Genomic DNA, 16,108 nt, shown 5'->3' with positions numbered 1-16,108 from the left:
AAATTATAAAGAAACAATTCCTTTCTGTTCTCCAGACCCTTTCATGCCCTTGCTTATATCTTCACCCCATTCCTATGCCTCATACTCTCTCTGTGCTAGCAACAACCCCTCATTTCCACCTTCACCTATTTTCGTCTTTCTCTTCCTCCTTCTTTCATTTGCTCAACTGCCCCCGCACATGAACTCGCCCCATTTCCATGCCTTCTCCTTTCTCTTATTTTGCATCCCCCATCGCACATGCGCTCTCTCTCTCTCTCTCTCACTCACACACACACACACCATAATTATCAATGTTGCTGTGGCTGCAAACGCCTGTTCAATTGTGAAAATGCAGGTTATCTCACTATTTCCTGCAGAGCGTACCCCTTAACTGCCCTGACGAGACCACATAACACCAGTCCTGAAAGACCTACATTGGCTCCCAGTACGTTTCCTTTATTGCCTTAGGAGCAATGCCACGTCGCATGGCACCATTTCCAAGAATTCAGGGATGCATGACCAACAGGATGCTGTGCAAATCTCTCTACACATTTTCCTGCTGACTGGAATTCCTGAGAAGGCCCAGGACCAGGTAAGAAGCATTCGCTTGCCCAAAATTTCAGAGAAATTTCTTCCCTCACTCCTGAAAGCAGAAGAGCGGTCCCTATTAGACTGTTAGACTGTTGCATGTTGAGGTCCCCAAGCCACCCCTCAAGTAACTCATAATTTTTGTTTAAGGTTTTTGGCATAATTTTGGCCACAACTTTATTAGCATACATGATTGTTAGTGGTTGCTTAGGCATTGGTTAAGGCTATCTGTGTCCCGTCCCCGCCGCCTGGGGACAGAAAGGATTCCAGTAAGGGAAAACAATATTGGGGAGAAATGGAGCTGAGGCACAGGCCCTTACTTCTCCCCACATGCTCCCCAGGGTTTGTGGGCCCTAGCCCCTTTCCAGGGATTCGGACGAAAGCATGGCAAGCCCCTGGATTCCTTTAATGGAATTCCCTTTCCGAAGCAGCATCAGAGGGGCAGGCCCAGCCAATCCTTACCCCTTCTCCAACCAATTTTTAACCAATGCCTAACCGCAACTTACAAGTTGTGAAGATTTGCTACGCAGTAGGCAAAAACCAAATGGCCTAGCCAATCAGTCAGATGGACAAAATTCCTACCATGCCCCTGCCCCAACTGCAGACGACCCCATGACAGGCATAGCAAGGTCAATGCAAAAACCCCTAATTACAGGGCGGGTGGGCAGGTGTTCCAATGCACGCAGGAAAAGAGCAAGTTCCAAAGCTGCGTGCACAAGATAAAGGTAAAGGTAAAAGGAACCCTGACCATTAGGTCCAGTCGTGACCGACTCTGGGCTTGCGGCGCTCATCTCTCTTTATTGGCCGAGGGAGCCGGCGTACAGCTTCCAGGTCATCTGGCCAGCATGACTAAGCCGCTTCTGGCAAACCAGAGCAGCACACGGAAAAGCCATTTAGCTTCCCGCCAGAGCGGTTCCTATTTATCTACTTGCACTTTGACGTGTTTTCAAACTGCTAGGTGGACAGGAGCAGGGACTGAGCAATGGGAGCTCACCCTGTTGCAGGGATTCGAACCGCTGACCTTCTGATCGGCAAGCCCTAGGCTCTGTGGTTTAACCCACAGCGCCACCCGTGTCCCTTCGTGCACAGGATATAAAGCCTTAAATCCCTCCCACCAAATTGCAACACACAAATTGCCCCAGCAACTTGAGCATCCAATCATTGCCACAGGCCAACCTTCCAATTCTGCCCGGCAACAGAGGGGCGGCCTAGCAGACGCCACCACAACCCGCGTTCTCTATTAAGGAGACCACTCTTTCTAAGGACATTGAGGGGGTTTGTCCCAGGCTTATCCTGCACAACTTGCAAGACAATTATTGGTTGCTAGCTCCTATTCTTCCAGGAGTGGCTTCCCAGGCTTGTAGCTTCCGAAAAAATGGGTGCCATGGGCGCCATCTCATACTCCCAGCTCTGCTAATTTACCTGGAGGTGAATGAATTGTTTGGCACGTCGAGTCAAGTCTTTTCTCTGCTTTGTAATGACCCACCTGAAGAGTGGATTTCTTTTATGCTCTGCCTTTGTTGCATCCATTCACCAAGTGTAAAGGACCTGAAGGTTTAAATGAAAACTCCAGTATTTCACCAAAGCCTTAAAAACAACAACAGTGCTGCAATGCATATATGAGAGGCTGGAATAAGAAGAATGCCTGGCTATAAAAACTCTGATAGCTTTAAGGCCAATGTGATTGTTAGGGGCGTTACTCACTGTCACCCTGTTTAGTAGGATGCCGGCATGAGTTTTTAGTTCTGTGGCATTTTGCTGACTTTACAGTAAAATTGGGTTTTCCTCCTCAGATTTTAATGTGCTATGTCAGGAGTAAATTCTATAATAGATGCCTGGGACTTTCTGTCTTATGGACTGATTTTATAACAAATTCCCCCCTTCTTTTCCTCGGAGAGGGTAATTAATGGGGTGTACCATTATTTCCATATGAGATAATGTTCACGGAAGTTTGTCCGTTGATGTTATGTAGCTTTGCAAATCCTCTCCCTCTCCCTCCCCCCCACCCCCACTTTTCTTTTTAGGAAGACAGCCAAGATCTTAAAGCGACACAGACTCAAGTAAGAGATCCAACTTTATTCTGTGGTACACTGAAAATTTCTGTTTCTTGTCACAAATACCATGATGTTCAATACAAGTGTGGTGGAAGTGTGGTAGTGACTATATCGTACCCTCCAAAATGTCACGGCCCAAAACCGAGCCACGTTTGCCAGGTCATGCTCTCAGGCGCGTCACATGACTTGTGCGAGAATATGGAGCCCCAAAATGGGATGTTCCAAATGATGATGATGATGATGATGATTTATACCCTGCCCATCTGGCTGGGTTTCCCCAGCCACTCAGGTGGCTTTCAGTAAAATATTAAAATACAATAATTCATCAAATATTAAAAGCTTCCCTAAACAGGGCTGCCATCAGATGTCTTCTAAAAGTCAAATAGTTGTTTATTTCCTTGATATCTGGTGGGAGAGCATTCCACAGGGCGGGCACCACTACCGAGAAGGCCCTCTGCCTGGTTCCCTGCAACTTCACTTCTCGCAGTGAGGGAACCACCAGAAGGCCCTCGGCGCTGGATCTCAGTGTCCGGGCTGAATGACGGGGGTGGAGACACTCTTTCAGGTATCCTGGGCCGAGGCCATTTAGGGCCATTTAGGGCTTTAACGGTTTGAATTGTGCTCGGAAACGTATTGAGAGCCAATGTAGGTCTTTCAGGACAAGTGTTATATGGTCTCGGTGGTCACTCCCAGTCACCCGTCTGGCTGCCGCATTCTGAATTAGTTGTAGTTTCCGGGTCACCTTCAAAGGTAGCCCCACGTAGGCACTGGTGGAGGAAGAGGAGGGTGGGGGAGTGCACTGCCCCTGGCAGCGCAATCCCGGTGGGGTGCCATTGAGGCTGCCCCCCCCCTGCACGGGGCACCATGCCCCCACAGGTGGCGTGCCACACCCCCAGGACATGCGCCACGCTCCTGTGGGCAGTGCTCCATGTCCCCGGGACGCGCATGAAGCTCCGCCACTGCATGTTGAGCGCATTGCAACATACATACATACATACCTATATAAGGAAGGTAAGCAGACCTGCTCATGACAACAACTAGGAGCTTCAAGTGACAGTTGAGTGCAGGCTGGGGACCAAACTACCCCAGAACTGGCACAACATGTCCCCCACCAGAGGTAATACCCCACCCCTAACACCCCACACACCCCTATCTGTTGCACACACATTAATAAATAATTAAAATGACGCAATGCTTTTTTTGTTATCCTTTCTTAAATCTTCCCCCATTTGGAGCTTGGTTCAGTTTCCTACGATGAAAGCCCGTTTTGATTTCCTATTAGGAAACTCGGATGGATTTGTTTGGAATCCTTTAGAAAGTATGCCAGGGTTCACCTCATCACAACACTGTTTGGCCAGCGATCAGTCAGAAGTCCAAAGATCAGGACACGACTCCATGTGGGCTTGTAAGCATTGGCGGCGGCGGGGAGGGGGGTGGGAGGCATCACAGAGACAACGGTTGGGACAGCACATTCTACATCAGCAAACAGGCCGCTTGTTTGTACTGCAGCGTTTACTGAGCAAGATTTCCACCACGTAGATTATGGGAGCATACCTAACAGAGGAACTGTGGCAAGGTAAACCCTGATGAGTGTTTCATTACATATTAGTCCAGGGGGCCTCACTGCTCTCTACAAGTTCAATGTACTGAGGGATGAAAGGAACAGGGATCAATTTATAGAGTAAAAAAGAAAGAGAGAGAGAGAGAGAGAGAGAGAGAGAGAGAGAGAGAGAGAGAAGGACCAGCTCTCCCTGAACTACCACTTTTTTCTGGAAGGAGACGATTAGCTACTCTATAAAATACTTCCCCTTGGCCAGTTAAGATTAGCACTGCAGTGAGTTTGAGCATCTGATGGTGCCTTAGCCGCTGTTCATGTTTCCAGCAAATGAGCTGTAGAAATTATTAGACCCCTAAATGAGTATTTCAAAGGCAACTTCAAATGAGGAAAGTGCCAGTGTGCACATTTGAAGTATTTTTTCAAGGAAAATAATAATAATGTCCTCCATACACACCCCACCCTTCCTCCAAGTTGCTCAGGAATGAGCAAGCTGAGATGGAGGCACAGCAATGTTTATTTATTTGGCTAAAAGTGAGACACGGGGGCAAATTATATGCAATAAGGGGGCACGGGTGAGAGGGAAAGAACTCTCCTTCTCCCCTGCCTTGCCTCCCGCCCTCCAGCTGAAATCAATGGGACAGAAAAGCAATTAGGTCTGTCTGAATTTTGCCCATAATTTGTATTTACTGGAACTTCAAGGACATATTGCACCAAGAGACAAGCTGAGTTAGTAGTTGTTTCCTGTCCCTCATAAGCCCTAGAGATGGTATTCCTGTAACTAGCATAAGAATTGGTTAGGCAAGAGATCTCAACAATCTCTGGAACTACAATTCGCAAGGTTCGTATACAGGTCTGTCATGCAGCTATACCTTAATGTTGCAAAATAGTTATTTAATATAAGCTGGGCAGGGACGGATGCCAGTGTCACCCACACCTTAGTCTCACATTGTTTCTCTTCTGCCCATGCCCCTTCTTGGATTCACAAGTTGCTCCTTCAAATGCAATGCCAGCTCTACAAACTTCCTGCATTGTCTTCTGTCCCTACATGGTGTGTTGCTGCCCCTCTGCACTGTTGAACCTGCTGACGTTCAAGGCAGCGTGGGCAGCAAACCATGGACAGTGGGGTTGAACTGAGCCCCGAATTTCTAAAAAGAAAAAAGGGCTGAATCTGAACTGCCCACGCTGTGATCTGGAAGCCTACTCTTCTAATCCCTGATTTGCAAGAGTCACTATAAAGGTAAAGGTAAGAGACTCCTGACAGTTAAGTCCAGACTCTGAGGTTGCGGCGCTCATCTCGCTTTACAGGCCGAGGGAGCCGGCATTTGTCCGCATACAGTTTTTCCAGGTCATGTGGGCAGCATGACTAAGCCGCTTCTGATGAAGCCAGAGCAGCGCACAGAAACGCCTTTTACATTCCCGAAGGAGCAGTACCTATTTATCTACTTGCACTTTGACGTGCTTTTGAACTGCTGGGTTGGCAGGAGCTGGGACTGAGCAACGGTCACCCCATCATGGGGATTTGAACCACCAACCTTCTGATCAACAAGCCCTAGGCTCAGTAGTCCTCTATAAATATAAACTGTATAACACCATTCAATTCATATATATATATATATATATATATATATATATATATATATATATATGCAGGTTTTGGTGTCTTCGGGTGTCTTCCCGTGTAAGAGTCGGGGTGTCTGGGCGACGTTTCGACGAGGTCTCACTCGTCATCTTCAGGCTGGTGCTTTCGGCTTCTTGTTACTGGAACAGAAAGCACCAGCCTGAAGATGACGAGTGAGACCTCGTCGAAACGTCGCCCAGACACCCCGACTCTTACACGGGAAGACACCCGAAGACACCAAAACCTGCATTCCTGTACCCGTGAAAATCTACGAAAGCATATATATATATATATATATATATATATATATATATATGAGAGAAAAGGGACGTGGTTGGTGCTGTGGTCTAAACCACTGAGCCTCTAGGGATTGCCGATCAGAAGGTCGACGGTTCAAATCCCCGCAATGGGGTGAGCTCCCGTTGCTCTGTCTCAGCTCCTGCCAACCAACAGTTTGAAAGCACACCAGTGCAAGTCGATAAAAAGGTACCGCTCCAGCGGGAAGGTAGATAACGTTTCCATTCACTTTGGCTTCCATCACTGTGTCCCGTTGCGCCAGAAGTGGTTTAGTCATGTGGACAAATGCCAGCTCCCTCAACCTGAAAGTGAGATGAGTGCCGCAACCCCATAGTCGCCTTTGACTGGACTTAACCGTCCGGGGTCCTTTACCTTTTTTATATATTAGATTCCTTCAATCTGAATAAGCCAGCTCATATTCTGGCATTTGAAATCCTCATCAAACACAGAATAATAGAATTGTAGGGTCCAACCCCATGCAGTGCACGGATCCTGCCCACAGCCGTCCTTGGCTCGAACCACCAACCTTCTGGTTAACAGCCAGAGACACTTGGGCTGTTATCAGAGATCTGGTATTCAAGCCTTACCAGGGCTGCTAGCCATGTTTTTCATACAATCACCAGCTCTCCCCTTTTGATATTAAACACATTACAGTTCAATGCAGCGAATAGGAGTAAGGCATGTGTATCACTAGAGAATCCTGAAAAAGATTCCATGACTTGGGAAGAGCCCTTGTTTGGGTAGGGTCATTGTGGCTTAAGTGTGAGGGGAAACCCCTGAGGTCAATTGTTTTAATGAGTTACTCAGTGGTGAAATTCACATTTCACCGCCTGAAAAAATGTGCTTTCCTCTTCCTTTACCTCATATGCTTCAGAAGGGAGCTGAGAACAAGCCAGGGCACAAAGATCAGATAAACATGCATGGAAATCAGCCTGTATTTTTAAAGGGGGTTCCTGATTTAAACAGTGGCAGGAAAACATCCAGAGTGAATGGATGTTCTGAATGGAACCAAGAGTGCAAACTGCCCTCTGAGGCAAGGTTTAAGGGGTGATGACGACAGCAAAGGCAGTTATGGGCTGGAGAGCCTGTTGTGTGTAATGTGTGCATGACAGCAACAGTGCAAACGAAAGGGAGTCTAACATCCTCTGGTATATTTGTGTTCCCTTGAACTCTCCTGGTTTCAGACGGAAACAAATGTCTAGTCCAAACAAACAGCATATCTCAGCTGTAACCCAAAAGCACGGGGATGCATCCAGGACTGACACCCCATCCCTTACCAGCAGCCCAACGAGGCTGTACCTTGGCCTTGCAAGAAGATAACAAGCTCAGCTTCTATCCTAGGCCCTCAAGGAATTTTCCAGCACTGGGTGTCTCTGTGTCAATTGCATTCGAAAGCTGTCACAAGTTGTAAAAGAATCGAGAGGGAAGCTTGGGTTTTGCCGTCTCAGCTATCCTGCTCCAGCACATTTTAAAGGAGATACACACACTCACCCTCCCACTTTGACCTGTTTTTGTTTGTTTGCTTGCTTGCTTGTTTGTTTGTTTTCCCTGATCTTCATTTTAGGTCGTTTGCTCAGTGTTACGTATAGGGTTTTTGCAAAGAAAAGAAAAGAAACTAGACTAATTGGCTTGCTTTAATGCCCCCAAAATATATCAAACACCTTTATAATTGCTTTTATATATGCATAAAAGTTCCCTGCTAGGTTTGCCATCAAGGTCTGCACTTTATCTGTCTCATCTGCTGCTTTTGAGATCAGAGGGTTGGGCTTCCCCTCCCCCTCCTCTCTCTCTCTCTCTCTCTCTCTCTCTCTCTCTCTCTCTCTCAAATCACATCATTGTCTTTTCAATATCGCTCTGTATGTATATTGCTATGGCCCCTTTCATATAAGCTAATAATCTTCTAAAAGATGAGAGAATTGTACCTTAAGCATTTACATTATTGTGGCCGGATTTGTGTTTTCTTCTCTCTTTTTTGTGCTGTCAGATACTGCGAGGAGGCAGCAGAAACCTGTCTTTAGGGTTTTTCTTTCTTTAAATAATTATAATTTTCCTTAGACAATGAGATGTCTTAATAGCACAGCCCTATACACTTCTACTCAAAAGTAAATCCCACTGGGTTCAATGCCGTTTACCCCCAGGTAAATGGGCATAGGATTGCGATCTTATTACACGTGATTTGATTTTGATGCCTGGCGATTACTTCCTGCTTTGTTTGCAATGAGCAGAACTGTGTGTTATTTTGGACAATTTACACAATCAAGTATGTTGGGATAACAGCTCTTTGATTCACTCATTCAGCGTCTTTGTTTCCATATTCAAGGAGTGATTTACAGAGGGTGGAAATGAGAGATCTGCAATCTCAGGCAATATGAGGGACTCTTGGCTGTTTCGTCCACCCTAAGATGTGTTACCTGCCTGTGAACCAAATACATCTACAGAATCCTCTTAAAATTTTGAAGAAACTCCATTTCTCCATTGACATGTTTGCCTGATGCACTGCAGATGATTCTGGGGGCACTTTTGTTAACGGAAAAATCCGAGGGCTCCCTTGGACAAAAAACAAAGACACCAACCAGGATAAAAAGGTAAAGGTACCCCTGCCCGTATGGGCCAGTCGTGTCCAGCTCTAGGGTTGTGCGCCCATCTCACTTAAGAGGCCGGGGGCCAGCACTGTCCGGAGACACTTCCGGGTCACGTGGCCAGCGTGACGAAGCTGCTCTGGCAAGCCAGCACCAGCGCAGCACACGGAAACGCCGTTTACCTTCCCGCTATAAAGCGGTACCTATTTATCTACTTGCACTTAGGGGTGCTTTCGAACTGCTAGGTGGGCAGGAGCTGGGACCAAAACAGCAGCCTGTAGGCTTGGCCTTTATTGATCTGTTGCAACAGGGTGCTCCCCTCACCCGCAGGAGAGGAGGGACCCCGAAAAATGGTGTGCAAGGCCTTATAAAGACTTTCGAAATTGCCGCCCTGTAGATCAAGACCACCCCCAGAAACATAATGCATACATCACAGGAGGGGTGTAACCTAAGACCACCCCTCAGATACATCACACCTACATCACAGAAAAGGCGGTCTAAAACAGAAATTTGAATATTGTTTTTCTCCTGTTGTTGTTTATCTCCTGTCTGCCAGGTTACTTGATTGGATTGCCTGGGGAGCCTGGCCAGTCTTTTGTAGTGATAAATACTTAGTTCCTGGGCCAGGTCACAGGCTCACACCCTATTCAAACACAGACATACCCTTAAGACAGGATTTGTGAAGGAAAAGACAATGGGGAGGCTTTTCCACTTTCACCTTGCAGAGAAAACATTTGCTCAGTTTAGGAATCAAAATGGTTCCAGGTTGGCCTTCCTGTGATGATCTATGTATGTGCTTGGTTGGTACACTTATGAATATTACCATAAATCTAAGACCATAAAATTCCTATCACACTTTCATGTCACATGGAGCACTGAGAAGCCTCAGCGTCAACCAATGTGAAGGAAGAACTCCATCAGGAATACATTCAATGCTCCTCTGTAACTTCTCATTTCACTGGTCGTAATGAGTGAGCTATATTTCAGGAAAGTTGGTCTGGCATTACAAATCCTCACACTAAAGCACCCCAGTGACAGGGCTTCCAAGTGTCCCTACTTTCCAGGGACAGTCCCGGATTTACAGAAGCTGTCCCATTTTCTGATTTGATCCTTGAATGTCCCGCTTTTCCTTAAAAGGTAAAGGTACCCCTGACCGTTAAGTCCAGTCATGGCCGACTCTGGGGTTGCGGCGCTCATCTAGCTCTATAGGCCGAGGGAGCCAGCGTTTGTCCACAGACAATTTCCGGGTCATGTGGCCAGCATGACCAAGCCGCTTCTGGTGAACCAGAGCAGCGCACGTTTACCTTCCCACCGGAGTGGTACCTATTTATCTGCTTGCACTTTGATGTGCTTTCGAACTGCTAGGTTGGCAGGAGCTGGGACCGAGCAACGGGAGCTCACCTCATTGCGGGGATTTAAACCGCCGACCTTCTGATTGGCAAGCCCTAGGCTCTGTGGTTTAGACCACAGTGCCATCTGTGTCCCTCGCTTTTCCTTAGGATGCCCCTATTTTCATTGGAGAAACATTGCAGGGTATGGAAGAGGACACCCCTATATTCATGAGAGAAATGTTGGATGGTATGAAATAAGCTCCGAGGAAGTCTCAAGTTTCCTCGGGAAAAATCTGAAACCCACTGCTGTAAACCAGGGTCAACTGTTCTCGGTGAGGGTGGGGGGCAAACCCGCTCTCCAGATACAGAAGGAAATACTGGAACCTCATAATCTCAAGGCTCAATATCAAAGCTGGTACCACACCAGCTTTGTGGTCATGAAACCCAGTTGGGACAGTCTTGTACAGTGGTGCCCCGCAAGACGAATGCATCGCAAGACGGAAACCCGCTAGACGAAAGGGTTTTCCGTTTTGGAGGTGCTTCGTAAAACGAATTTCCTATGGGCTTGCTTCGCAAGACGACAATGTCTTGCGAGTTCCTGCTGGGCTTTTTTCCTCCCCCCTCCTTTTTCTAAGCTGCTTATCAGCTGATCCGATCAGCAGATAAGCCGCTAAAAGCCGCTAAAAGCTGCTAAAAGCCACTAAAAGCCGCTAATAGCGCTAATACGCTAATCCATCAATGGGCTTGCTTCGCAAGACGAAAAAACCGCTAGACGAAGAGAATCACAGAACGGATTCTTTTCGTCTTGCGAGGCACCACTGTATAGACACATAGGGCTGTATCCAGCCCAGCAGACTTCCAAAACAGAAAATGCCGTTCCTCAACTCTGAAACTTCCTGCACACCCTCAATATCCGTTTCAGGGGGTTGCCGCAGAGAGGGCTGAGGGAGGGGAAGGGCAAGTCGCATTGCACGAGTGGGTCTCCATGTATGCAACATTAGATACAAGCTACATCATTAAAGCCTTAGACCAGTGCTTGCTTCCCTGGGCTGAGCAGGTCCAAACCTGACCTGCAGTTCCTTATGCCTGCTTCTGGACATACCTTTCTACCTGCCCAGTGCCTGCTTTGCTTCACCTCCCCCAGACTTGCTTCCATTCCGTGATTCCTGACATTGATGCGGATGCACTCCAAGACTGCTAGCCTTGACACCTGACAGCTCAGATCTTTACAATCAGCAGTTTAAGCATCAAGCCACGCCATATGCTGTAGGCAAAGACAGCATTTGTCCAGACTTCATTCGAGTTAATGCTGGTGGGATCAGAGAATCAGAGAATTGTAGAGTTGGAAGGGACCTCCAGGGTCATCTACTCTAAACCCCTGTGGATGCAGGAATCCAGCCCACAGCCGTCCCTGGGTGGCCTTGAACCTTCCCAGGGCCAGTGTGGTGTAGTGGTTAAGAGTGGTAGACTCTAATCTGGGGAACCGAGTTCACGTCTCCGCTCCTCCACATGCAGCTGCTGGGTGATCTTGGGCTTGCCACCCTTCTTTGAAGTCTCTCAGCCCCACTCAACTCACAGAGTGTTTGTTGTGGGGGAGGAAGGGAAAGGAGGATGTTAGCCTCTTTGAGACTCCTTTGGGTAGTGATAAAGCGGGATATCAAATCCCAACTCTTCTTCTCTTCTTCCTGGTTGGCAGCCAGGCACACCAACCCATTGCACTACAGATCCCCTTTGTTCATTCCTATCCATAATATAGTGTTGCCACTTTCTCCTAACGTTCAGGTGGTGATAGTGGCAGCAAAACCTGGGAGCTCAAGGGTGGGACCTATCAGACTGCAACGTTCTTCTCCAGATTGCTTTCCAATGCAAAATAATTACCCCTGCCTCCCTGTGTTGTTGTTTTTAAAGGCATGGTTTGGTATCAACCTTTCGTTTAGGGCTGAATCAGACAAAAGAGCCACCAGATTTTCCGCAGGTCACCATTTGCTGCGATTCAGCGGTAAAAAAGTTTGTTTTCCACGGGGCACCTGAGGGGAAACGCCAAACCCCTCAGACCTGAGAGAGAACCCTAATGGAGAGAATCTTGGACAGCCGCTGAAAGTCAGCATAGAACTAGATGCACCAAGGTTTGAATCAGTATTAAGACAGCTTCCTATGTTCCTGAGATTTATAGCATAGCCGGGGGGCAGGGGGGCAGCTGCCCCCCAATCAAGTTAATCAATAAAAAAATACTTAACTAACTGACCAAGCATGTGGCAGATAGCTCGGTTTTGCCCCCCTCCCCAAGTCCTGCCCCACTAACATATATCCTGGCTACTCCCATGACTCATGCTGTGTCAGACAATTGGCCTGTCCAGCTCAGTACAGTGGTACCTCGGGTTACATACACTTCAGGTTACATAAGCTTCAGGTTACAGCCAGAAATAGTGCTTCAGGTAAAGAACTTTGCTTCAGGATGAGAACAGAAATCATGCTCCGGCGGCAGCAGGAGGCCCCATTAGCTAAAGTGGTGCTTCAGGTTAAGAACAGTTTCAGGTTAAGAACGGACCTCCGGAACGAATCAAGTACTTAACCGGAGGTACCACTGTATTGTCTTCTCTGGCTGTCAGTGGCTGTTCAGGGCTTCAGGTGGGAGTTTTCACTGACCCTAGTGCTTATCTTACATTGGATTGTGCCCAAATGTGTTTAGGATGAAGTGGGATCAGACCTTCTGTTTTGTTCCAGGCTGATTTGTTTTCCACACCACCCATTTTCTACCTACCATGGCAAAATCCCAGTTAATGCTGAGAGAGCTAGATTGCCACCCTAGACTTTATATAGGTCACGCTGCACTGTCTGAGCAGTGCTGCTTTTTCCTCTGTGCAAAGAGAGAGCTGTCTCACAGTCTTCTTGATGGAGAGCTCTTTGGAAGTACTTAACCAGTTGTTTTACTCTCTCTCTCTCTTTTCCTGCACCTTGGAAACTTTGTTCTTCATTTAATAAAAAGTTAAACACTTTAGCAAACAACTTGAAGTGGGTGCTCTTATATATCATCTTCAGTTTATATCCAGCATTCATTTATGATTTTATTTCAAGTATGCAGGCAGTGAGGACTAATCTAATCTTAAAATCTAGCTAAAAACAAGTTTAATTTCTACAGAGCCTTGACAGTTTCCAATTTAAGAAGCAAATTGACTATTTTGCAATACCGATACACCAACATCCTTCGCTTCCCCCCTTGTAATGGAACCAATGTGCCCATCTTAATATCTCCATTTAGCTCAGAAAATGTGTCCAAAATATTCCTGTGGAAATTAGGAAATGATTTTCAATATTATCAATGCTGTAAATGCAATAATACATTATAATCTTCCATTTCCAGGCTCTTTCTCCATGCAAAACATCCCAAGGCAAATTGCAATCAATATGAAGCTAAACTTAGCACAGAGGCATTTGCCAAGCAATGACCACATGCTAGTTCAGACCTGCTGCTGTACAGGGTTTTTTTTAGAAGGATTGGGTTTATTGCATGGTGGTTCTGTACACTGCTTCAGAAGAGGCTAAGGAAGTGGACTCTTAGGGAAGTGGTTCCCACACCATTTTGGCCCCTGTGCCCTAATGCAGTGCTAATGAAGCTGTTCCTCCATGCATAAACAAAGTTTCTCTCCACACACAAAAATACAATATACGTTAGAGATAGGTGTGGGGGATAAATTTATTTGAGGTTGTCTACCAGCTCCCTCTGGTATGCAGGCTGAGACCCTACCTGCCCACAGACTGTCTCGCCAGAATGGTGCATTCTCTGGTTATCTCCTGCTTGGACTACTGCAGTGCGCTCTGTGTGGGGCTACCTTTGATATGACCCGGAAACTACAACTATTCCAGAATGCGGCAGCTAGACTGGTGACTGGGGGTGGCCGCCAAGACAACATAACACCCGTCTTGCAAGACCTACATTGGCTCCCGGTATGTTTCCAAGCACAATTCAAAGTGTTGGTGTCGACCTTTAAAGCCCTAAACAGCTTCAGCCCAGTATACCTGAAGGAGCATCTCCACCCACATCGTTCTGCCCGGACGCTAAGGTCCAGCGCCGAGGGCCTTCTGGCAGTTCCCTCACTGTGGGAAGCAAAGCTACAGGCAGAGAGCCTTCTCAGTAGTGGCACCCGCCCTGTGGAATGCCCTCCCATCAGATGTCAAAGAGAAGAACAACTACCAGACTTTTAGAAGACATCTGAAGGTAGCCCTGTTTAGGGAAGCTTTTAATGTTTGATGCATTACTGTATTTTAATACTTTGTTGGAAGCCGCCCAGAGTGGCTGGGGAAGCCCAGTCAGATGGGCAGGGTATAAATAATAAATTGTTGTTCTTGTTAGGGATCAAACCTGAAAGCTTGGCATTATCAGCCCCACACTGTAACCAACAGAACTACCCAGGCTGACTTAACCCATTTTAGTCATTTTCTCAAGAACCTGGATTCAGGCCTCCACCCAAGTTGGGCTTGGCCAGCTGTCAATAACCATCTGCTCCACCCCATTCTGATGTCCTCTGAAATTTGACACCTCCTTACTTTCTGATCCTTTTCTCTTTTCACTCCCCATGGCCAACTGATGTCTAAGTTTTGTACCACTGCCCTTGGACTATCTAAAACACAGTATGGCCTTGCAGTGCCCTGGACAGTATTGGGTTTAGAATGCAGGTATCAGGGGGCCAACACAACCACTTTAAGGGCTTTTGTTTGTTTTGCAATCAAGCAGCATGTAAGTTTTATGAGGGTCGATGGGTGGCGCTGTGGGTTAAACCACAGAGCCTAGGACCTGCCAATCGAAAGGTTGGCGGTTCGAATCCCCGCAACGGGGTGAGCTCCCGTTGCTCAGTCCCTGCTCCTGCCAACCTAGCTGTTCGAAAGCACGTCAAAGTGCAAGTAGATTAATAGGTACCACTCTGGCAGGAAGGTAAACGGTGTTTCTGTGTGCTGCTCTGGTTCACCAGAAGCGGCTTAGCCATGCTGGCCACATGACCCAGAAGCTGTACACCAGCTCCCTCGGCCAATAAAGCAAGATGAGCGCCGCAACCCCAGAGTCGGTCACGACTGGACCTAATGGTCAGGGGTTCCTTTACCTTTACCTTTAAGTTTTATGAAATAAATTAAAAGGATTGTGGCATAAAACAGTACGTTGGTCCAGATGCCCTGTAATCCTTGGCCAACTCTGCAAAAGCACTTGGCATTCAAGGCCTGGCAATGACCATATCATCCAAGGCCCGTCATTCTTTTTCACATTGTATGTTGTCAGAATCAGCACCTGTCAGAGAATTGTGTGGGAGGTACTGTATACATCTTGCTATCTATGCACATTCGGTGTTTTAGACTATATGTGTTCATAGAGAATCGTTGTTGGTTATTGTAACATTAAAATAATTATATACAGCTAAAATAACCTGCAGGGGTGGGAGGAGACTAATTTTAATTATCCAAAAGCACCCCACCCCTTAGAATCTTGCTGTGAATTTTTTTCATCCCACACTCAAACCAATTCCCTCCTCCCCACTACCGAAACCTCTGCCAGCAGAGCTGGAACCATCTTGAATGCGGACTTCAAAATGATAAAATGGTCTGGGTTCCAAAACTTCTGCTTGTATCAGAAAAGGCAGCCCGATCACTGCCAGCCACAAAAATCCCAAGAGGGGGCAGGAGACACTTTTGATAAATTAGCAAAGTCAGCTCTCAGCACTTTTGTTTAAACCTTAAAATACATGCTGTGCCATCCAGTATTTGTACTCTGCCAAAGTTGGATGACAGAGCAGGTTCTCTGTCTTGGTGCATCACTCGAACGAGCAAAATAGACTTGCCTGTCATTTCCAAAGCAATAATATTTCACATCATACTAATGTCTAAAAATACGTGTAAGAGGAGAGTTTAGATGCAAAGCAGGGGAGGGTAATAACAAAATACGGAGAACACCTTTCACTTCACCATTGCGTATGCCAGATATAGCTGCATAGATCAATAATGAAATGTATTAATTCTTAAATGCTGTACCTACCAAGAAGTGAAAATGTAGGAGAAGAAAGAGGACCAGAGTCTGGGGAGAAGAAGGAAATTATGTGCATTTGCTTATCAGGGAGAAA

The 16,108-nt window shown here is 46.7% G+C and overlaps 1 long non-coding RNA gene across 1 annotated transcript in view; it reads left to right on the top strand.

Annotated features, from left to right (window-relative positions):
• The first annotated feature begins 446 nt into the window (after positions 1-446).
• LOC309540554 overlaps positions 447-16,108 on the top strand; it is a 39,957-nt gene continuing 24,295 nt past the window's right edge. Inside the window, exons 1-2 of the long non-coding RNA XR_014223346.1 lie at positions 447-571; positions 2,592-2,627. This is a non-coding gene — a long non-coding RNA (uncharacterized lncRNA). The remainder of the gene's footprint in view (positions 572-2,591; positions 2,628-16,108) is intronic.

Source organism: Podarcis vaucheri (genome assembly GCF_965113315.1).
Source record: "Podarcis vaucheri genome assembly, chromosome: 9".
In the NCBI taxonomy this organism is placed as follows: Eukaryota; Metazoa; Chordata; class Lepidosauria; order Squamata; family Lacertidae; genus Podarcis; species Podarcis vaucheri.
The sequence above is the reverse complement of the archived record's forward strand: the minus strand, read 5'-3'. Positions and strand labels throughout refer to the sequence as shown.